The sequence below is a fragment of the Zootoca vivipara genome, chromosome 2, assembly GCF_963506605.1.
Source record: "Zootoca vivipara chromosome 2, rZooViv1.1, whole genome shotgun sequence".
Classification (NCBI taxonomy): domain Eukaryota; kingdom Metazoa; phylum Chordata; class Lepidosauria; order Squamata; family Lacertidae; genus Zootoca; species Zootoca vivipara.
The window spans coordinates 18,052,836-18,075,727 of NC_083277.1; the positions used below are offsets into that span (position 1 = coordinate 18,052,836).

At 45.7% G+C, this 22,892-nt stretch overlaps 2 non-coding genes across 2 annotated transcripts; both read right to left on the bottom strand.

Moving 5' to 3' along the window:
• Positions 1–15,270: 15,270 nt before the first annotated feature.
• Positions 15,271–15,342, bottom strand: TRNAE-CUC (transfer RNA glutamic acid (anticodon CUC)). The gene has a single exon. It is a non-coding gene; the product is annotated as a tRNA-Glu (tRNA).
• A 544-nt stretch (positions 15,343–15,886) lies between these two features.
• Positions 15,887–15,997, bottom strand: TRNAL-CAA (transfer RNA leucine (anticodon CAA)). Its single transcript has 2 exons — positions 15,960–15,997; positions 15,887–15,932 (listed from the first exon to the last, which is right to left on the bottom strand). It is a non-coding gene; the product is annotated as a tRNA-Leu (tRNA).
• Positions 15,998–22,892: the final 6,895 nt, after the last annotated feature.

Sequence of the window (22,892 nt, forward strand, 5' to 3'; positions counted from 1 at the left end):
AGTCGTGGTAGGTCTGATCAGAAAGCTAGCCATCATACTGTACAAGGAAGGCTTCAGTTCCGTGCACAATGTGCCTCCTTCCCAATTAAATGCATCTGCATGTCAAAAACCGCAAGCATTTCGCGTGCACACAGCTCTGCAGATGGTTCTCTGTTCGTGGATCCATTGAAATTTCCCTTCTACCTAGAAATTGCCTTCTGCAGAAAACCTGAGCAGTTTTTAAAACTCCTGCGAATAAGATAACGAAGCGGCGGCGTTTCTCGTGCAAGTTCGGCAGCATTCTAATTTTACGTCTGCACTGCGGGATAACTCATTTGTGGACGGATGCGAAGAAACCGGAACTTTATTTCTTTTACATAAGCTTGGGGGTGGGGAGGTGGGACCTAGTTTTAATTCACCGACAGAGCTTAGGCTGCAATCCTTGCACACTTACGCGGGAGTCAAGTCCTACTGCACCCCGAGGGGCTTAGCAGTTCTAAGCAGACACGTGCCCACGATTATACCGCTAAAACTCAGCGCGATCCACCATCAGAGGATCTCCAGAGTCTTCAGGTCTTTCCCAGCGCTGCCTGCAGACGCCTCTTGCCACTGGCAACTTGCTTCTCCCCATCAGCCCCACGAGAACGAAATGCGCAGGCGCCGTAGGATTCGCCCCAGCAAAGGAGCGAACCAGGCAGCTCCTCTGGAATCTAAAGGAAGCTTCCGATTGGCGGTTTGACAGTCCCGCATTCAGCCAATCGCGCAAAAGCCTCATTGGGAGCATCCCGCGCGCCGGGTGACGTAACGTTCGAAAGTCTCGGTGTGTAAGGGGACAGCAACCCTACTCAGAGTAAACCTATTGGAATGAATAGGCAAGGTTGACTTAGATCTAAAGAATTGTCCACCTTAGAGACGAACTAAGTTTGTTCTGGGTATAAACACATACAATTTAACAATCCTTTACATTACAGTATATCATATCACCAAAAGGCACAACCCACCATTATTTCTTGTTGCTTCTTTGCAGCCTCGTGTAATGGTGGAAGTGGTTCAGTCAAATAAATACTGCAAATGGTTTTCAACAACCTATAGTTACAAGTCACAGATCTCTCTCCCCCCTCCCCAAAAAAGCTAGTGCCTCCTTCTTCTCAGGTTGGTATTTGACAGTATTTGGAATATTTCTGTAATTAATATCCAAACTGACCTATTTTGAATATTAAGTTTCAAAATTCAATACAGTGGTACCTCGGTTGTTAAACGTCTCCGTTGATTAATGTTTTGGAACTTGAGCACCGTAAACCTGGAAGTAAATGCTTCCGTTTTCGAACATGCCTCGGATGTCAAACGGCTTCCACTGAGGTACCACTGTATTTTTCTCAATTTTCTCAATAAATTTGTAGATCACCCTTTGTGCCTCAGTTTTCGAACATTTCGGAAATCGAACGGTCTTCCGGAACAGATTACGTTCAAAAACCAAGGCACCGCTGCATATTGTGGTATTTAATTTTCAGTATTGTGAGTTGCATTGTTTTATGTCTTAAATTTGGAATTCAATTTCCTTTCTGTAAATATTACCTTCCCCACATTTTTGGATCTGATTGTTATTAAGTATCACACAGTGGATACTTTTGTTAATCAGCATTTTATATAACTATATTTGTAGCCATCACCCAAACCAAAGCTCAGTTCTGGAGAATAGAATACACATTTACACTTGAAAACTGCTAAAGTTCTGATTTATTCGAAGAAGTGAATGACCCTAATAAAATCCTAATAAATCCTGCTTTACTGGAATTGTGGTTCTTTTCTTTTCAAAAGCCACCTCTTTCGAGTCTTTTCCATAGCAATTCTCTCTGTTCGGTTGCCGATGAGATGTCTAAAGTGGTAAATGACAGGATTTCTTGGACTTATGAAGGCAGCAATATATTTTTTAAGTCTCTTCGGTATTATATGGATCTTCTCAGGGCAGCCTTTGCTCCTCTCCTTTCTTGCCGCCGCTGGAGAAGAAGAAAGATGCTTCTTTAAGCGGTGGTGATGGTGGCGGGCTGTTCAGCCATGTGCTTGGTCAACTCCTTTTCCATGGCCTCCTTCAAGGCAGTTTGGACATTGTTGCAGCTGATGAGGGCCTGGGCCTGCTCCGCTTTCTGCCTCAAGGCCTCTACTTGGGTCGCCACGTGTTTGTATAAGTCTGCCAACAAGGTCTTCACCAGATTCCTGGCCTTGGCCTCCATGCGCACCTTGGGCATCTGTCGCAGAATTTTGGCGGCAAAGAGATTTGAGGAACAGATCTTTCGGGGCTGCCCACTGCTCCCTGACTTGGTGCCTGAGGTCCTCTTGGCTTGACGCTTCAAATGAGGCTGCTTCTTCTTATGTTTTTGAGCCTGGAGCTTCTTCCAATTCCATCTCGCTTGTTGGTGCTTCTTGTTGACATTTTTTCTCTTTGGAACCCTGGCTTTCTTTTTGCCTTGCTGTTTGGCTGCCATTGTTCTGTTCTCCTTAAGCTCCGGCCTTCAAATGTCACCATATTTTTGTCAGCATGGGGATATATAGGCAATATAGCATGACAATGAAAGTGCTTCTGGCTTCACTGTAGCCGAGGAACCATTGTTACCCTGAAGGGGACTATGACCTCTCCCTTACTATGATCTAGCTGTGAGTTTTGACAGTGGCTCCTGGCAGATATTAACTGCACCTTGCACTTCTACTTTTACCACAGAAATCAGTTTTGAACTAAAAAAAAAAATCAGCCGGGCTTCATCACCCTTAGGCATGTTAGCCCCCAAAGTTGATTTATCATCACAACCTGCGTTTCTGCACCAAAACATTGTTGTGTGTAATCTGAGTATCTAAAGACTACGGTCCTGGGATAGTCCTTCCGCTCCCTACTTTGCCCACTGTTGGTGGTAGAATACAGATCAGTCCGGGCAGATCTCTGGACAGAAGCCAACTTTCCCGACGGCCCCTATTGCGGTGCCTTTAGAATATTCTTTGTGTGCAACTATTTGCAAGTGCTTCCTGATTGCTGAAGGCCAACTTTCAGCAACTCTCTCCAGGTAGCCCCAGGTTGGCAAAGTTTGCTGGACACAAATCCTCTTAAAGCTGCAGCAGAACCAATTGAAAAGTGGGCAGGAGAGCAGCTCTTAATGTTTTCAAAGGAGCTCAAACTGAACTACCACCAACATGCTGGAAGGAAAGCTGTTTTGGACAGATTTTCTATAAATGCCACCCCCCTTCTTCCATATTCCATTCCTGGTTTGTTTGTTTTAAAGCAAACCAACTCTATTATTTCCATTTGTCAAAGTCAGAGCAGCCCTAAACCTTGAGAAACATTTCCAGGAATCAGCATTAGTTTTGAAAAGGTAAAGCAGTGTGGATTTTGGTTGCTCTGGGTTTTATCTGGTAGACATCCACACTGGCAACTGATAAAGGCACTTAAGTATGATAAATGTGAGTTTTATGTATAGTTTTAAGTAGGATCAAGTTACACAGGTTATTAATGACAGTGCTCATTCTGGAACAGGAGCATAGTCTTTCAAGACACTTCTACACAAGGCTGATTATCTTAAAAGTTGCAAATTTATCAGGGCTTTGGGCTGTGCTTTCCAGTCAAACAAGATGAGCAGGAGCGGTTTAATAATTTGTATGGGAAAATGAACTCAGCAGTATTTAGTTGGGTCCTCGTGCTGATTGCTTCTAAAACTGTGTGTTTGTATTCCAGCATTATCTAGGCCAGGCATCCCCAAACTGCGGCCCTCCAGATGTTTTGGCCTACAACTCCCATGATCCCTAGCTAAGAGAACTAAGGTCAGGGATTATGGGAATTGTAGTCCAAAACATCTGGAGGGCTGAAGTTTGGGGGTGCCTGATCAAGGCTGTAACAGGGGTCTTCTCAGAGCTGCAGGTGGCCACTGACTGGAGCAAAGGCCCAAATGACATCATAAAGATTTGATTATTACACATTCATCAAAATTCCAAAGGTGAGCTTGAGCAATGCAAAGCTGTTAAAAAGTTAAATCTTGCCTCCTAAATGTGGCCAGCTTTATAACCATTTTTAAAAAGAAAATAAACCTTCATTTTTTTTGGTGTGAATAGCCACTTTGGCATTTTTTATTTTTTATTTTGTATAGCACCTCCTACATGACTAGCAGCAATCTGAAAGGCCAACGGCAGCTATTAGCAGGTGGCATTTAACTAAGTTTTACTCAGACCCACTGCAATTAATGGATCTTAGTCATGGTTATGAATTTAAGTGGGTCTACTCTGAGTAGAAATTAGTTGAATGCTAACCATTGGATTCTCCTTAACGTTTTGTGAGGGGACAGGGTTAAGGTTTCCACACATCGGGTCTGCACAATTTTCAAGGCATTTCTTGAACTTCCATTTATTCCTGCTTCATATGACAACCCAGACGCCTTTGTACATTTGTGTTTTATGTAACTAGGTTTCCAGTCAGCAACCAGCAAGACACAATGTCCCAGATTAAAAACAACACACACACACACACACACTTCAGTGAATAAGGCTGCTAAAAATCCTGATTTATTGGAACAATATATGGTGTTTCTTTTCTTTCAGAAACCAGCTCACAATTCTTTCATATATTTTGATTTATGTTCTGATTTATGGCCGATGGCAATGGAAAATCTCTTGGGCATGTGTAGTCTGTAGTCCAAATTTAGCTTCCTTTCCCACTGCAGTGGTCTTTCACGACATCCCCATAAATGGAACATTTGTTGCAAGCAATGAAGGTTGTTGGAGGTGAAGCTGGTATCTTAGAAAGCGGTAGATTACAGGATTTCTTAAGACACATTCAGGCAGCAAAGTCTTTTAAAGCTTTCTCAAGTTTAAGGGTCTTTTTTTCAGGGCAGTGTTTGGTCCTCTCCCTTCTTGGCCCTGTTGGAGAAGGGGAGGGATGTTTCTCTAAGCACATTCGTTCCTAAGGGGCTCGGATGTGTGGTTCACCAACTCCCTTACTACAGCCTCCTTCAAGGCTGTTTGGACATCAGTGCAGCTGATGGTAGCAGATGGGCTCTTCTGGCTCAAGCGGTCTATTTCCGTTGCCACGTGGTTGTACACATCCGTTAGCAGGTTTTTAACCATGCCCTTGGATTTGACCTCAATGTATGCCTTTAGCACCTCTCGCACCATCTTGGACGTAAACAGCTTAGGGGAACAGATTCTCACCACCTTACTGGTCACAGTATTTCTGGCAAGTGGTTCCTTGACCCCGTGCTCAAGGCAAGATGGGAACTTTCTCTGTTTACGGTCCTGGAGTTTGTTTTTTCTGGTGTGCTGATATTTCTTCTGGAGCTTCTTTCTCTTCAAAGCCCCAGCCTTCCTTTTCACTTGTTGTTTTGCAGCCATTTTTCTGTTCTGTTCACTTCTGTTCTGAAGCTTCGAGCCCCCTGCCTTCAAATGTCACCGCGCCTTTGCCAACATGGTCAGTTATAGACAGCGGTATGCTAATGAAGGAGCTACATGGAGGGTGCTGATTGGCTCTCTCAACCTGCACAGTAGCCAGGTAACCTTTGTTATGCTGAATATGACTATGACCTACTATTTGCAGCTATCCAGTTATGAGGTCAGACACTGCCACTGTTTGTTGACTTTCTGAAGAGCATGATGGCATCTGGCCCTTCTGGTGTTGCTGTCGCAATCAATCATAGAATCATAGAGTTGGAAGAGACCACAAGGGCCATCCAGTCCAACCCCCTGCCAAGCAGGAAACACCATCAAAGCATTCTTGACATATGGCTGTCAAGCCTCTGCGTAAAGACCTCCAAATCCTGGCTAATTTTGAGAAAATATGTGTACTTTCCATCTACCATAAACTAAGCTACCATGCCCATAATGTGATTTTTTTCCCCTCTACATCAAAACAGGCTTTGAAATCAGGGGTGGGTGGGTGTCTCCAGTCCCTGTTGAGAAAATTTTATAAATTCCTAGCTGATTCTGTCAATAACAGTGTTAAACAGGTCTTTGGAAGAGCTATCATCCCCCCCCCCCACCAACCCAGACTACTGTGCCTTTAACTACTACTTTTTTTTTTGGCAGGGGATCACATTTATCCTATGAAAGGTTCTCCCTGAGGATTACTGTAAGAAGAGTGCCTGTAGGCTCATGAACAAGATTCTGATTGAAGAGTGGGCAACCCTTATTATTAATCTGATATATTGGAGCACTTACTTTGAGATGTGGGATCCTATGTGAAATTTGTAAAGTCCCCTGGAAACAGTGGTACAGAAATTCAACAATAAATAGTGCAACAATAATAAAGTTTGGTTTTTTTAAAAAAAATAGTAGTAGCAGTAATTTAGACTGCTCTTTGTACAAATGACAAAAACGAAATACAGTGGTACCTCAGTTTTCGAACGTAATCTGTTCTGGAAGACCGTTCGAGTTCCAAAATGTTCAAAAACCGAGACTCAACAACCGACAGCTAGGTCTCCAGATCTTGCACTCAGCAGAAGACGTGTAGCATGTTCAACTTCCGAGGCTTGTTCAAAAGCCAAAGCATTTACTTCCAAGTTTTCGGCGTTCAAAAAACCGAAACGTTCGACTTCCGAGACGTTCGAAAACTGAGGTACCACTGTATAAATGTTAATTAAAATTAAACATTTAAACAGTTTAGCAGCAGCACAGCACAGAAATAAGCACGACAGACTTCACACTCTTCTACAACTGCCTGTGTGAAAAGATTATCTGTAACTGAAAGGCCCGGATCTGGGAGGCGGTGGGGACACACATATACTGGGCAGCAGGATAGGAGGGCAACAAACAAAAAAACTGTCAGGGAGTGCTGTGAAGACTTCAAGTGGAAGGGATGTGGAGCAAGAGAGCCCAGTATGGCAGGGTTCTGCAGCCGCCATGGCTCTACCACTGGGCTGTGGAGCTGAGTTTGGCCTGGTTCAATGGCAGCTGCAGAGAACAAGCCGGTGGTTGCCGGTTATATAACTGGATTTGTACTCAACACCCAAACCCAAGCTCAGTTCCAGAGAAGCAGAAGAAGACACAATTAGACTGGAATAAAGCTGCAAAAATCCTGATTTATTGGAAGAAGTGAAATAAGCTGCTAAAATCCTGCTTTACTGCAATTGTGGTCTTTTCTTTTTGAAAGCCACTTCTTTCACGGTTTTTCCCCCATAGCAATCCTCTCCGTTCGGTGTCCAATGATGTCTAAAGTGGTAAACGACAGGATTTCTTGGACTTATGAAGGCAGCAATATATTTTTAAAGTCTCTTGGGTATTATATGGATCTTCTTAGGGCAACCTTTGGTCCTGTCCCTTCTTGCCGCTCCTGGAGAAGGGGAGGGATGGTTCTCTAGGCGCACTCGGTGGGGGTGGGGGTGGGCTGTTCGGCCGTGTGCTTCGCCAGCTCCCTCTCCATGGCTTCCTTCAAGGCAGCTTGGACTTCGTCGCCGCTGATGGGGGCCTGCTCCTCCTTCTGGCTCATGGCCTGTACCTGGGTCGCCACGTGGTTGTATAAGTCCGCCAACAAGGTCTTCATCAGATTCCTGGCCTTGGCCTCCATGCGCACCTTGGGCAACTGCCGCAGAATTTTGGAGGCAAAGAGCTTTGAGGAGCAGATCTTTCGGGGCTGCCCACTGCTCCCTGGCTTGGTGCCTGAGGTCCTCTTGGCTTGATGCTTCAGACGAGGCTGCTGCTTCTTGTGTTTTCGAGCCTGGAGCCTCTTCTGATTCTTCTGATTCCGTCTAGGTTGTTGGTGCTTCTTGCGCACGTTGTTCTTCTTCTTTGAAACCCTGGCTTTCTTTTTGCCTTGCTGTTTAGCAGCCATTGTTTCTTTGTTTCCAACCTTAAGCTCCTGCCTTCAAATTTTTTGTCAGCATGGGCATTTATAGACAATGGCATGCAAATGAAGGCGCTATGTGGAGAGTGCTGATTGGGTGCCTCTGGCTTCAATGTAGCCAAGGAACCATTGTTACCCTGAAGGTGACTATGACCTATTCCTTGCTATCGGGCATGTAGGCAGAGCTTTTTTGTCATCATTTTTTTCACCTCTCAGCGGGTGGATGCCATGGGGAGCTGCCTTCCTCACACTGCAATGCCCCTTCTGCCACTGCCAGTTGCCAGGCTGGGAAAGTTTACTTTCTACACCAGGCATCCCCAAACTTGGCCCTCCAGATGTTTTGGGACTACGATTCCCATCATCCCTGACCACTGGTCCTGTTAGCTAGGGATGATGGGAGTTGTAGTCCTAAAACATCTGGAGGGCCAAGTTTGGGGGTACCTGTTCTACACCAAGGATCCTCAAACTTTTCAGAATAAAAATTCGCGCCACGCTGAATTTTTTATTGATTAGAAATACATGGGGAAACGAAAACAAACAACTCCTAGCAATGCTTGATTTATAACATGGAAAACAACTGCTTTATAATAGCCACAGGAAATCCAGAAAGTATAAAACAATGCAACTGCATTGTACCCAAAATATACAGTGGTACCTCTACTTACGAATTTAATGCGTTCCAAACACACATTTGTAAGCAGAAAAAAATTGTAAGTCGAATCCCATAGGAATGCATTGGGAGAAAAAATTCGTAAGTAGAAAAAATCCTATCTAAAAATTCGTAAGTAGAAAAAATCCTCTCTAAACCGCATCCAAGATGGTAGACAGAGCTCCATTCATAAGTAGAAACATTCGTAAGTAGAGTTATTTGTAAGTAGAGGTACCACTGTACATGAATCGTTCCCAAAATATAATTGCAAACAAGCCTCTTATGTATGTATACAAACTCAATGAAAGATGTGAGCTTGCTTTTGCCTGGTAATCTCATTTATAATAAGGTTACCAGATTTTTTCCCAAAGAATCCGGGGACACTTTTTTAAAGAGGGGGGGGGAGTTTTTTTTTTAAAAAAAGAAGTGATCTCTTCTGTGGTCTCTATCGCACAGAATTCCTCTGGGCCCGGGCCTGCTCGCTTGGTGCGCTAGCCGCCATGGAGTAGGCTCAGGTCGGGCCTGGGCTCAGCCATGTGTTCTTGCCCTCCCGGTGCTCTCCTACCTCTCCTCCTCAACGGCATGGCAAGGTCACGGCTCCCCTCTTTTTTCTCCTTCCTCTTTCTCTTCCTTCTCCTCCTCTCCTCATTCTCCCTGCATCAGCTCCAGGATTTTCCTGGCCCCAGAGCGTCATTGGGCAGTCAGCCGGGTGGCCAGGCGCTCTCGCTCCCAGCTCAATTTGGGTCGTAAGGGGAGTCAGCAGTTCCCCGAGTTGATGCGCCGGGTGTCCCCGGTTCCCCGTCGGCAGTGGCGGTGGCAGCGGAAGTCTCAGCAGCCCAGAGCCAGCCTGGTAGCGCAGTTGGCTCTGGCTGGCTTCAGGAGCTGCTTGCTGCCGTGGTGCCCGCCATTTTACCTCACCAGAAGTCCCCATATGATGTGTCTTGTGCCGTTGAACCAATCATGCAACATTCATTCGCTACTAATAAATCTACAACACTTAAAATATAAATCCGGGGACATTAAGTGAAATCTGGAGACATTCCGGGGATTAATTTTGTCCGGGGACAGATTTGTTAATCTGGGGGGTGTCCCCGGGAAATGGGGACATCTGGTATTCATAATTTATAAGTCTAATCTGAGACAAACTGTTGTTTCCTCATCAACACAAAGAAGCCTTTCTCTTTTCTGATCTTTCATATTTGTCAGAGTTGAAAATCCATGTATCACCAGACAAAGGAATTTCCATAATATGTCACTCAGCATCAAACAAATTGTTCACAATCAGGCCACTGGCGGGCTTAATCAATATTTCAGCTATTGTATGTGGGGAGTTTTCTGTTGGGCAATCAATTCAGCCACTTGGCAAGATATAAACTGCATCTTTTCTCATAACTTTACTTGTGTGGGGTTCTTAAAAAAAAAATCCTTGTCATTTCTGCTGTTCCAAAAGCCTTTCAAAATATTGAACATTATTGTTTGCCAGATTTCCATGTTTTGACAACAGATGTGTTTTCTTCCCATCTGGGGCCGCATTGGAATTGGAAAGCTTCTCACTACACATCAAACACAGAGGTTGAGGGACATTTCAATCTCCAGTCCATGTGAAACCAAGATTCAGAGCTATCCACATATTGTCAACAAACTTTCTTCTCTAGAGGTTGGATTGGGCCTGCTACTACTGGTGTCAAATTAAATGGGTCTTCTCTACTCTATTCCACTGAAATGTTTAAATGTTTCTTTGATTGTCTTTGAATCTTCCCACCACATTTGCCACACCCTTTGAGAACCATTGTTCTACACCAACACAGGCGATGAAATGTTGTGAATTTTCAAAGTTATGGTAAAAAATTGAGTATCATGCGTGTACAATATTTTCTTTAAACACTGGTTCGGAATATATTTCAGGAATCTGTCCCTAGGGGAAGAAATACAGATTTCAGAACAGAGATGGGGAACGTACGGGCCTCCTGACGTTGTTGAACCTCCTCTCTTCCTCATCATGCAGGCTGTTTTCAATTATTTTATGCACAAATCACCTTGAGACAGTTCTTTAGAAACTGTCAATGATGATGTTGTCCTCTCTTGCCCTTGACTCCGATTAATATTATTGTTTCTTTGTTTGTATGTCAATGAATCCACCTAGTGCTGTAGCTTTGCAGATTATCAAATATATGAGATTTGCATTGTTTTATCTGGTTAGGTCCTCCATGTAACCTCGTCATTGAGGTGCAGCTGAGGTGCACATTCCCCCGCCCCATAAAGCACGATTTTCTCCATCAGTTCACTCCATGTCTGCCAATGTCAAGCTGCAGGGTAGCTGGGCTGCAGTTTTTTCATTCCTCCTTTTGGGAATGAAGCGGAACAACAAACACACATACCTTTCTCTGGATGTCCAGCAGCACCTGGTTCCAAAGATGGCATATGCTAGTCTGCCACCTGATGCCAAGTTAGAGTATAAATCTTAATGAAAATGCACAAAGGAATTGGCAAGCAATAATAATACAGTGGACCCTCCGGATACGAACTTAATTCATTCCGGGGGTCCTTACGTACCCCGAAAAGTCCGCAACATGAGGTGCCATTTCTGCGCACGTGCACGGCGCACAGAGCACCATAGCTGCCAAGTCTCCCGTTTTTCGCGGGAAACCCCCGGATTTTAATCTGTTTCCCGCTGGTCTCCCGAATTGGAAAAAATCCCGGAAATCCCCCGGATTTTCTACCTGCCAGGGAGGCTCCATTTTGGGTGCTGGCGCCGCCCGATTTCCAGTGTCCATGGGTAGCATGGCACCGGAAGTCGCTTCTACGCATGTCTGGAAATGCATAGAAGCGACTTCCATGCCTGGGCACCGAAAATTGGGTAGAGCGGCACCGGAAGTTGCTTCTGCGCATGTCCAGAAGTTGCATAGAAGTGACTTCCAGTGCCACGCGGCTGCTGATCCCGCATTTTTCAGCGGGAGACTTGGCAGCTATGCAGAGCACTTCTGCACATGCATGAAGAGTGCAGAGCGCTTCTGCGCATGCGGCGAAACCCATATGTATACACTTCCAGGTTTGCCGCGTTCACAACCCGAAAGTTACGCTACCCGAAGGGTCAATCATAATCATAATTTATTTCCTTGACATCTGGTGGGAAGGCGTTCCACAGGGCAGGTGCCACTACCAAGAAGGCTCTCTGCCTGGTTTCCTGTAACTTCTCACAGTGAGGGAACTGCCAGAAGGCCCTCGGAGCTGGACCTCAATGTCCAGGCTGAAGGATGGGGGTGGAGATACTCCTTCATGCAATATAATGCAATGCAATGCAATAATTAAGTGCAGGAACTCACCATGAACATCTCCCTTGTTCTCTTATAATGGCAATGGCGCCCACCTGAGAGGTGCCGGAACTGAGTTCCAGTGAGTTCCAGCTGGGGGAAAAGTCTGGTCATCCTTATGCTGATGACACCCAGTTTTATTTCCTTATCTTTCATTTTTTGCAGGTGAGGAGGTAGAAAGGGCCAGTGAGCTCTCTTGGCTCACCTGGAGCATCTGTCAGCCGGCTTTGGAGGGTGGGCTCAACTTCCTAGGCACCTAGAAAGCTAGGCTGTGCAAGGCAAGCTTGTTAGGGGGAGCATGCAAAGGAGGAACCTTTCTAATTAAGCTTTAATTAACCTTTTTTATTTTTCATGGTTGATGACTTCAGAAGTAGCAGGGAAAGGAGTCCTGTTGAAAGTCGAAACGGGACAGGGAACACTTTGGCCCCAGAACTGGATGGTCCCAGTTTTTTACGGGGCGGGTGACAACCCTGGGTGAGCCACAAAATTGTATTCTCCCCCGACCCTGCTGCTAGGGAGGAAGGGGTGGGTGAAGATCTACATCAGGAACCAGGAGAAAATAAAGATCTACTTTGGAGCTCCTGTCTTTGTGTATCCAGCTTGTCTCATGGCTGGGCCAGCCCTGACCACATAAATTCTCTCAGAATATTCTGAGGCGGTTGGGGTAACAGCCTCCAGCCTCCTTGCTGCCACTGCCACTATTTCCAGCCAGTGTTTGGAAGCCATTTCGGCTTAGCCCTAAAACAGGGGTCGGCAACGTGCGGCCCATGGGCCAGATGTGGCCCACAAAGACTGTTTTACCAGCCCATGAGCCGCCCCTCAACCGAGCCGCCAGCTTGGCGAGTCCCGCACGCGCTGCGCTAAACCAGCGCAGCGTGACGCGGGGACTCGCCAAGCGGCGCCGGAAATCACACCTGCGCATGCGCAGATACTGGAAATCGCATGGGAGTGATCCGGCCCATGGCCAGTAAACCTTGCCGACCCCTGCCCTAAAACATGGCTACTACAATACCTACTCCTATGGGACTACAGAATGCAGGGAACTATAGTTTGTTAAGGTGCTGAGAGTTGTGAGAAGACCCCTTGTTTATTATTATTTATATAAGTATTAGTATTAGTATTATATTGTATAATCGTTTGTTGGGAGCTGCCCAGAGTGGATGGGGAAACCCAGCCAGATGGGCGGAGTATAAAAAATTGTTGTTGTTATTGTTAAATTTATACCCTGCCCTTCCTCCCAAAGATGCTCAGGGAGGAAAACACAAAATGTTATAACAATACAATTAAAAATAAGTGACAAAACTTTTACAAACATTTTAGAAGGATTTAAAACATCTAAAAACAACCACGTGCCTTCACAGTTCAAAATGTCAAACCGAAGCTCAGTTCCAAAGAGGAGGAGTAGGAGGAGGAGGAGGAGGAGGAGTAGGAGAAGAAGAAGAAGAAGAAGAAGAAGAAGAAGAAGAAGAAGAAGAAGAAGAAGAAGAAGAAGAAGAAGAAGAAGAAGAAGAAGAAGAAGAAAACAAATACACTTGAATAAAGCTGCTAAAACTCTGATTTATTGGAAGAACTGAAAAAGCTACTAAAATCCTGCTTTATTGGAATTGTGGTGCCTTTCTTTTTGAAAACCACCTCTTTTGTGTCTTTTCCATAGAAACTTTTCATCTGGTGTCCCATCAGATGTCTTTACCACGTTTACCACGACAGGATTTCTTGGACTTATGAAGGCAGCAATACATTTTTAAAGTCTCTTGAGTATTGTACGGATCTTCTCAGGGCAACCTTTGGTCCTGTCCCTTCTTGCCGCTGCTGTAGAAGGGGAGGGATGGTTCTCTAAGCGCACTCGGTGGGGGTGGGAGTGGGGGTTGGGGTGGGCTGTTCGGCCGTGTGCTTCGCCAACTCCCTCTCCATGGCTTCCTTCAAGGCAGCTTGGACTTCGTCGCCACTGATGGGGGCCTGCTCCTCTTTCTGCTCCACGGCCTCCACTTGGGTCGCCACATGATTGTATAAGTCCGCCAACAAGGTCTTTATCAAATCTCTGGCCTTGGCCTCCATGCGCACCTTGGGCAACTGCCGTAGAATTTTGGAGGCAAAGAGCTTTGAGGAACAGATCTTTCGGGGCTGCCCACTGCTCCTTGACTTAGCAGCTGAGGTCCTCTTGGCTTGATGCTTCAAATGAGGCTGCTTCTTCTTATGTTTTTGAGCTTGGAGCTTCTTCCAATTCCGTCTCGCTTGTTGGTGCTTCTTGTTGACATTTTTTCTCTTTGGAACTCTGGCTTTCTTTTTGCCTTGCTGTTTGGCTGCCATTGTTCTGTTCTCCTTAAGCTCCGGCCTTCAAATGTCACCATATTTTTGTCAGCATGGGGATATATAGGCAATATGGCATGACAATGAAAGTGCCGCTGGCTTCGCTGTAGCCGAGGAACCATTGTTACCCTGAAGGGGACTATGACCTCTCCCTTACTATGATCTAGCTGTCAGTTTTGACAGTGGCTTCTGGCAGATATTAACTCCACCTTGCACTTCTACTTTTACCACAGAAATCATGATTTCAACTAAGAAAAAAATCAGCCGGGCTTCATCACCCTTAGGCACGTTTTTGGGGAATAAACATACAGTAGCACCTTGGTTGTCCAACAGAATCCATTCCGGAAGTCCGTGTGACTTCAGAAAAACGTTCGACAACCAAGGCGCGGCTTCCGATTGGCTGCAGGAGCTTCCTGCCGCCAATCGGAAGCTGCGTCAGACGTTCAGCTTCCAGAGAACACTTCCAGGTTTGCGGCGTTCGGCAACCAAAACGTTCGAGAGTCGCAAGGCGTTCGGGATCCAAGGTGTACGACTGTGGAGGCTATAGGCCCCAAACCTGATTTATCATCACAACCTGCGTTTCTGCACCAAAACAGTGTGTGTCATCTGAGTACCTGAGACTACAGTCCTGGGATAGTCCTGCTCCCTACTTTACCACTGTTGGTGGTAGAATAGAGAACTGGCAGATCTCTGGACAGAAGCCAACTGCAATGCTGATATTCTCCTCTCTTGCCCCTCCTCGACTCCAACTAGTATTATTGTTTGTAAATGAACCCACGTAGTCCTGTAGCTTCGCAGGTGATAAAAGAGAGATGTGCAATTTTTTAGCTGGTCCATTACTCCGTATGTGTTGTCGCAGCAGCTCCTGGTTCCAAGGATGCTAGGCTGCCACCTGGTGCCAAGTTAGAGTATAAAGCACAAAGGAATGGGCGAGCAATGCAATAAAGGTCCTAATCAGTGTAATACTTTAACATCCACCCATTTAAAACAAAAGCAGAGTCCAGCGTCGAAGAAAGCTGTAGTAGTTCAGAGCGGCTCGATTTGCTGTTTCAGTGCAGCGGACAAAAGGGATAAAGGGAGGTTTCGGACAGGGAGTTGTGTTCTGCAACGATAGAGCCGTACATCCGCTCGAAGCAAAAGAGCGGGTTCCTAAGTGTTCTCAAAATATTTTATTTTGAGTAAATGCTGGTGTTGTTTTGACTAATTTGCAAAACACATTCCCTGACCGGGAATCGAACCCGGGCCGCGGCGGTGAGAGCGCCGAATCCTAACCACTAGACCACCAGGGAAGCGGCTGGCGAAGCCTTTCACTAGCTAGTATACTAGCTAGTATACAGTCTAGTATTTTAAGATACATTTCTTCGAGCCTAGGTATGTTTTAGCAACATATGGAATCTCAGAAATCTAAAAAAAATGAGATCTCTGCACGTTGTCTTACCGGTACAAACCAACAGATTAAAAGTTCTTTTTATAGAGCGGCAAGAAGAAAAAGACTACTCTTTCGTTTAAAAGCCAAAATGTCTAGAAATAGTTGGTACTTTGCAGTCCTAAGGTTTATGATTTCTATAGTTATATAGATATAATAAAGAAACCTTCCTTCCCTTTCCCCCTTCTTTAATCTCTACTCCACAAAATGCACTCCAAGTAACAAAAGGAATTTGAAAGCAAAAGGAGGGGACATGAAAGCCACCTTGAACATAAACACGAGAAAAAGTTTTTCTTTCTCTCTTCTGAAATTTATTATTAAGCTCTTCGGTGCGTAGGTAAGCTTTATGTATGTTTTTATGGTTAAAAAAATGAATAAAGTAATTTTAAAAAATTTAAAAAAGGATGTGTCAGAAGTGGGATTTGAACCCACGCCTCCATTCGGAGACCAGAACACCCAGAGCCTGGGAAGGATATGAGCCTTGAGTCTGGCGCCTTAGACCACTCGGCCATCCTGACACTGACAGAAACATGCTGCGAACAAAGCACCCTAATGCTAGGCAGGCTGCTTCGACAATACACTCTTCAAATGAAACGAGATAAGCAATGCGCAGGGATGGCCCTCCAGTTGAGGAGAAAGAGGGGAAACAACGCAGCGAAGCGCCCCGGCTGCTCTCACTCGCACTTAACAGAGTCTGAGCGCTAAATCCCGGGCAGCGTCGAGTCGTTCTATGGCCACCGAAAACAACAGAATTTAAACACCGCAGATCGGGCGGCTGATTTTCTAATCTCCTCTTCTCCCGAATTGCCATAAAAATAATAATCTAGGATTGGTTTCCTACCGGCAGAGTCACCTCTCTCGCCGATCTTTCCTGGCGCACCGAGATCCATGCACTTGTTTGCAATGCAAGGGCGACTGCGCTCGTTGCAACGGAAGGTGCTTGTCGCGGTGCAGTAGCACCTGTTTAAATGCAAAATCTAAGTGTCAAACGAAGACCGGGAGCCGGGGGGTGGGGTGGGGAACGGATCAGCGGCCAAAATCAGTGGCGTCGTTCGAGCGTTTTACTATTGAGTTTTTACTCTTTCTCTTTTTCTTTCCACCAGCCTCCACCAGCTTCACAGGATATGGCAGCACCAACAGCGTTTACAATAAATAATAATAATATTTATTTTTTTATACCCCACCCTTCCCGGTTTAGGAACCGGGCTCAGGGCGGCTAACAACAAATATAAAACATCAACAAAAAACAACTTAAAAACAGCGTAAAATACACATCAATATAGCATCACTAGGGCAACTGGCCAAGTTAGTCCTGCTAAGGCCAGCAAGGAGACCAGGGAAAATTTTGATGTGGGGACCCAGAAGGGTTTCTTCATAAAAAAAAGGAAAGGAGAAAGGGGTGACAGATCAGGCTAAATTGAAGGCCAGGCGGAATAACTCTGTCTTACAGCCCCTGCGGAAGGAGATCAAGTCCCGCAGGGCCCTAGTCTCATGGGACAGAGCATTCCACCAGGTCGGTGCCATCACTGAAAAGGCTCTGGCCCTTGTGGAGGATAGTCTGGCTTCTTTAGGGCCTGGGACCCTTAAGCTGTTACTGTATATCTATGTACAGTACACATAAAATACATATAGATACAGTCATACCTTGGTTTAAGTACGCCTCGGTTTGAGTATTTTCAGTTTAAGTACTCCGCAGACCTGTCTGGAACGGATTAATCCACTTTCCATTACTTTTAATAGGAAAGTTCACTTCAGGTTAAGTACGCTTCAGGTTAAGTATGGATTTCCGGAACCAATTACACTCATACTTCGGGTTAAGCACGCTTCAGGTTGAGTACTCTGCGGACCCGTCTGGAACAGATTAATCCACTTTCCATTACTTTCAATGGGAAAGTTCGCTTCGGGTTAAGTACGCCTTAGGTTAAGTACAGACTTCCGGAACCAATTGTATACTTAAACCGAGGTACCACTGTATATGATACATAATTATATAATAATAATAATAATTTATTATTTATACCCCACCCATCTGTATATATGTATACAGTATATGTACATACTGAACTGTCATGAAATCCTACTCAATATTGATCCAGAGCAGAACTCCAATGTATAGTTAGCAGAGTAAAAACTTACACGTTGCAGGATTCCCCAAAAATAGACAAATAGAGGCAATTAATATTTCATCCAGCAGACCTTTACTGCTACTGAAGGCAAATGAGCATAATGGTCACAAATCCAATATACATTCAGGATTGGCTCTGCCCATAAGAAATTCAGTTGCAGCAGACTTAACTTAAACTTACAATACCTTACAATAAGTCTAAAACCTTAACACTAATACAGAACACCACACCAGAAGAGAGGTAGAAAAAGAAAGTGAAACCCAAGCTCCTTCTGGCCTTACTTTTATAGTCAGCATGACCCTTGGCAGAAGAGGTAACAGAACCAGTTTAAGAGAGCTGTACTCTAACCTAACCCCCCCCCCCACGTTGGGGGTGCCCGGCGTTACAGGTCATCATATGCATGACATCATGCGCTGGGTGGGTGGTGCTGGGGGGGGGGCATTGTAGAGCAGCCAAAATCGCATATGGGGTTTTACATTATGAACTTTATAATGCGTTTTCCTGTAACATTTTTTAAAATATCTCTAGATCCAGCCTTGGTCTCATATGCTCATCAGCCCCAGACAACATGGCCCAATGTTCAGGTATAATGGGAGCTGTGATCCAACACCTGGAGGGCCACATCCTTTAGATAAAGATGGTTGCCCCTTAAATGTCCTCTGCAGTAACCCTAATATATGGCTTTATCGGAGGGAAAGGAAACCACATCCAAGCTAAAGATCCTGGTAGAATCCCGTTTTTATTATATTCTAAGATGTTTCTTCTCCCAAAGGTTTTCCGGAGATGCAAGGATTCTTCTGCAGCTCAGATCCCTTCTTAGTTTATTCAGAATGGAGAGTAGTTGATCCCTGTACTCGCATGAGATGTTTCCTTTAAAGTGAAGAATTTCTTGTTATCTTTAGAGTAGCATCAGGACTTTTCATTAGGTGGGTGGTTCTCGTTTCTTGCTTTGTAGGTTTCCTCCATAGATCTCACTTGCGCCAGCCAAAGGAGACTGGGAGAAATGTCCTAACGGCGCCGTGCCACTTTGCGGACGGTTTTCATCAGTTCCGTAACTTGTTTCTTCCGCAGCACGCGTTTAAGTGCTTTGTGTAGTTCCCTGGAGCCGATGGTGGAGGTCCGCTGTGCTCTCTTGCTGCTCTTAGCGTGGTTAGACACAGTGTTGTAGAACTTCCTTATGAAGGAGATCATCTTCCCTTTGGCCTTGGTCGATATGGGCACCCTGTCGCGGTGCAGCTGACTCAGCACTTTAGAGATAAACTCATCGCAGGGATGCTTCACATACTGCTTTACAGGTGCTATCACCTGGTCTAGCACCTTCCGCCGCCCCTGCTTCCCTTGGCTCAGATTTGGCTTTCTCTGCTTTGGCAGGAGCTTCTTATATGCGGCTTTCGAAGTCGTCTGTTTCATTCTCTTGGGAAGGTGGCTCCTCCTCCTCATTGTTCTGTAAGCAGCAGCCATTGTCCCAGTCTTCTCCTTTGGTTCTAGCTTCCACCTGACGGTGCTACCATTGCTCTGAGCTTGGCTGACACACTGGCTGATGCTCAACTGAGCGACCTGCTCTTATGCTATTAGGTGGACAATGTGCTGCCTGGGCATCCAATCAGACTCTGGCACGTCATAATGTTCACCTCTGATCCTCTTCTCTCCTGTATGCCAACAGGGGAGATTTGTGACTCCCCATTTGCTCACTGCTCAGTGGGTAGGACTGAAACCAAATTTAAGCAGGTGTTGTTTGGCTCCTAGCATCTCCATTTGGCTGGCCGGCATGGCTGCAATGCTGCACCAGTCATTTGGTCTGTGGGGCAGCAGGGCACCAAAAGAGATGTCACTTTGCTGCTGCGTGAATCACCTGGTTGGCTGGGTAGCATGGTATGAGAAGATGCACATCTTATGGTGTGGCTGTGCCCTGCAGATCATCTGGCAAGCACAACATCAAAAGAGGCATGTCTTTTGATGCTGCGCGAGCCAGGTGATTCCTAGCACCCGGCCAGCCAGCTGCTCCACACCTGCTTCCACTGAAGGAAAGCAGAAGTGAGGAAGCCCAGGCCAGCAAGCACACATACCATCTCCCCACTTCTCCCCTGGTGGGAGTGGGGGCACCATTTTGTGGTTCACCTCAGGTGCCCAAATGTTTTGGGCTGGCCCTGCCTACAAAAGAATCTCTGCTCTTATTTCAGATTAACCAGATTGCTATGAGACCGGACTTATCTTTGCAGAAGCCATGCGGGTTCTAATTCAGCAAAGCTTTTTCTTCTAAATGCTTGGTTACGGACTTATCTTTGCAGAAGCCATGCGGGTTCTAATTCAGCAAAGCTCTTTCTTCTAAATGCTTGGTTATTTTATCCTTAACAATACTTTCGACCAGGTTTCCTGTGAAAGATGTTACATTAAATAGCCTGTAATTTCCAGGATCCCCAGCCCAAATTCCCAAAGTTGGTGTTACATTGGCTACTTCCCAGATAAAGATGGTTACCCCTTAAACGTCTTCTGCTGTAACCCTAAGATTTTCAGATTTTTTTTTCCAATGAATCTGGGGACACTTTTCAACTTCAGTTAGGAGTGATAGGATTTTGTCAGGGGACTGATTTATAAATCCGGGGACTGTCCCCGAGAAACATCTGGTAACCTTACCCTAACACCTTGCTTTATTGGAAGGAAAGGAAACCACATCCAAGCTAAAGATCCTGGTAGAATCCCATTTTATTATATTCCTAAGAATAAGATGTTTCTTCTCCCAAAGGTTTTCCGGAGATGCAGGGATTCTTCTGCAGCTCAGAACCCTTCTTAGTTTATTCAGGATGGTGATCAACACAGTGCTCCTGTGAGATGTTGTTTTCTTTAAAGTGAAGTATTTCTCGGTATCTTTAGGGTAGCATCAGGAACTTTCATCAGGTGGGTTTTTCTCTTGCTTTCTAGGCTGGCGCATTCGTCTCTTCTCCCCCGTGGATCTCACTTGCGCCAGCCAAAGGAGACTGGGACGAACGTTGTCCTATCGGCGCCGTGCCAGTTTGCGGATGGATTTCACCAACTCCGCAGCTTGATTCTTGCGCAGCACACCTTTCAGTGCTTTCTGTAGTTCCCGCGAGCCGATGGTGGAGGTCCTCTTGGCTTTCTTGCTGCTCTTGGCGTGGTCGGTCATACTGTTATAGAACCTCCGTATGAAGGAGATCATCTTCCCTTTGGCCTTGGTCGATATGGGCACTCTGTCACGGTGCAGCTGACTCAGCACTTTAGAGATGAACTCATCACAGGGATGCTTCACATCCTTCTTTACAGGTGCCATCAGCTGCTCTGCTACCTTCTGCCCCTGCTTCAGATTTTGCTTTCTCTGCTTTGGCAGGAGCTTCTTATGTGCGGCTTTCCGAATCGTCTGTTTCGTTCTCTTGGGAAGGCGGGTCCTCCTCCTCATTGTTCTGTAAGCAGCAGCCATTGTTCTAATTGTCTCCTTTGGTTCTAATTTCCACCTCAGGATGCTACCATTGCTCTGAGCTTGGCTGTCATATGCTGGCTGATGCTCAACTGAGGGACCTGCTCTTATCCTATTGAGAAGACAATGCCCTGCCTGGGCATCCAATCAGACTCTGGCACGTCATAATGTTCACCTCTGATCCTCATCTCTCCTGTATGCCAACAGGGGAGATTGTGACTCCCCATTTGCTCACTACTCAGTGGGTAGGATTGAAACCAAATCTAAGCAGGTGTTGTTTGGCACCTAACATCTCCATCTGCTGCACCAGTCATTTGGTCCGTGGGGCAGCAGGGCACCACAAAAACACGCCTCTGTGGCTGCTGCACTGCTGTACAAATCACCCGGTTGGTGAGGTAGCGTGGCACCAGAAAACACATGTCTTTAGGTCACGTTGATCCATTAGAAAGTAATAAAAATCCAGCGGCACACCAGAAGCTCCGTTCCTGCTGTGACTGAACAGGTTTTGCTCCCCTAGATCTGCCTGTGACCGTAAGAATAAATTCAATTCAATTTGATATGGAAGAGACCTGTTTTGTTGCAGCTGGGGCAGATGAAGGCGTCCGGTTGTGCTGCTACAGATGCACATGGCATTTAGAATCATAGAATCGTAGAGTTGGAAGAGACCACAAGGGCCATCCAGTGCAACCCCCTGCCGAGCAGGAAACACCATTAAAGCATTCTTGACATATGCCTGTCAAGCCTCTGCTTAAAGACCTCCAAAGAAGGAGACTCCACCACACTCCTTGGTAGTAAATTCCACTGCCGAGCAGCTCTTACTGTCAGGAAGTTCTTCCTAATGTTTAGGTGGAATCTTCTTTCTTGTAGTTTGAATCCATTGCTCCGTGTCCGCTTCTCTGGAGCAGCAGAAAACCACCTTTCCCCCTCCTCTATATGACATCCTTTTATATATTTGAACATGGCTATATCACCCCTTAATCTTATCTTCTCCAGGCTAAACATACCCAGCTCCCTAAGCCGTTCCTCATAAGGCATTGTTTCCAGGCCTTTGACCATTTTAGTTGCCCTCTTCTGGACACGTTCCAGCTTGTCAGTATCCTTCTTGAACTGTGGTGCCCAGAATTGGACACAGTACTCCAGGTGAGGTCTGACCAGAGCAGAATACAGTGGTACTATTACTTCCCTTGGTCTAGATGCTATACAGTACTCCTATTGATGTAGCCCAGAATTGCATTGGCTTTTTGAGCTGCTGCATCACACTGCTGACTCATGTCAAGTTTGTGGTCTACCAAGACTCCTAGATCCTTTTCACATGTACTGCTCTCAAGCCAGGTGTCACCCATCCTGTATTTGTGCCTTTCATTTCCCCCCCCCAAGTGTAGTACTTTCATCTTGTTTGCTTTGGCCCAGTTGTCTAATCTGTTAAGGTCATTTTGAAGTGTGATCCTGTCCTCTGGGGTATTAGCCACCCCTCCCAATTTGGTGTCATCTGCAAACTTGCTCAGGATGCCCTCAAGCCCATCATCCAAGTCATTGATAAAGATGTTGAATAAGACTGGGCCCAAGACAAGAACCCTGTGGCACCCCGCTAGTCACTACTCTCCAGGATGAGAAGGAGCCATTGATGAGCACCCTTTGGGTTCGGTCAGTCAGCCAGTTACAAATCCACTGAATGGTAACATTGTCTAGCCCGCATTTTACCCACTTCTTTACAAGAATATCATGGGGCACCTTGTCAAAGGCCTTGCTGAAATCAAGATAGGCTACATCCACAGCGTTCCCTTCATCTACCAGGCTTGTAATTCTGTCAAAAAATGAGATCAGATTAGTCTGACATGACTTATTTTTCAGAAACCC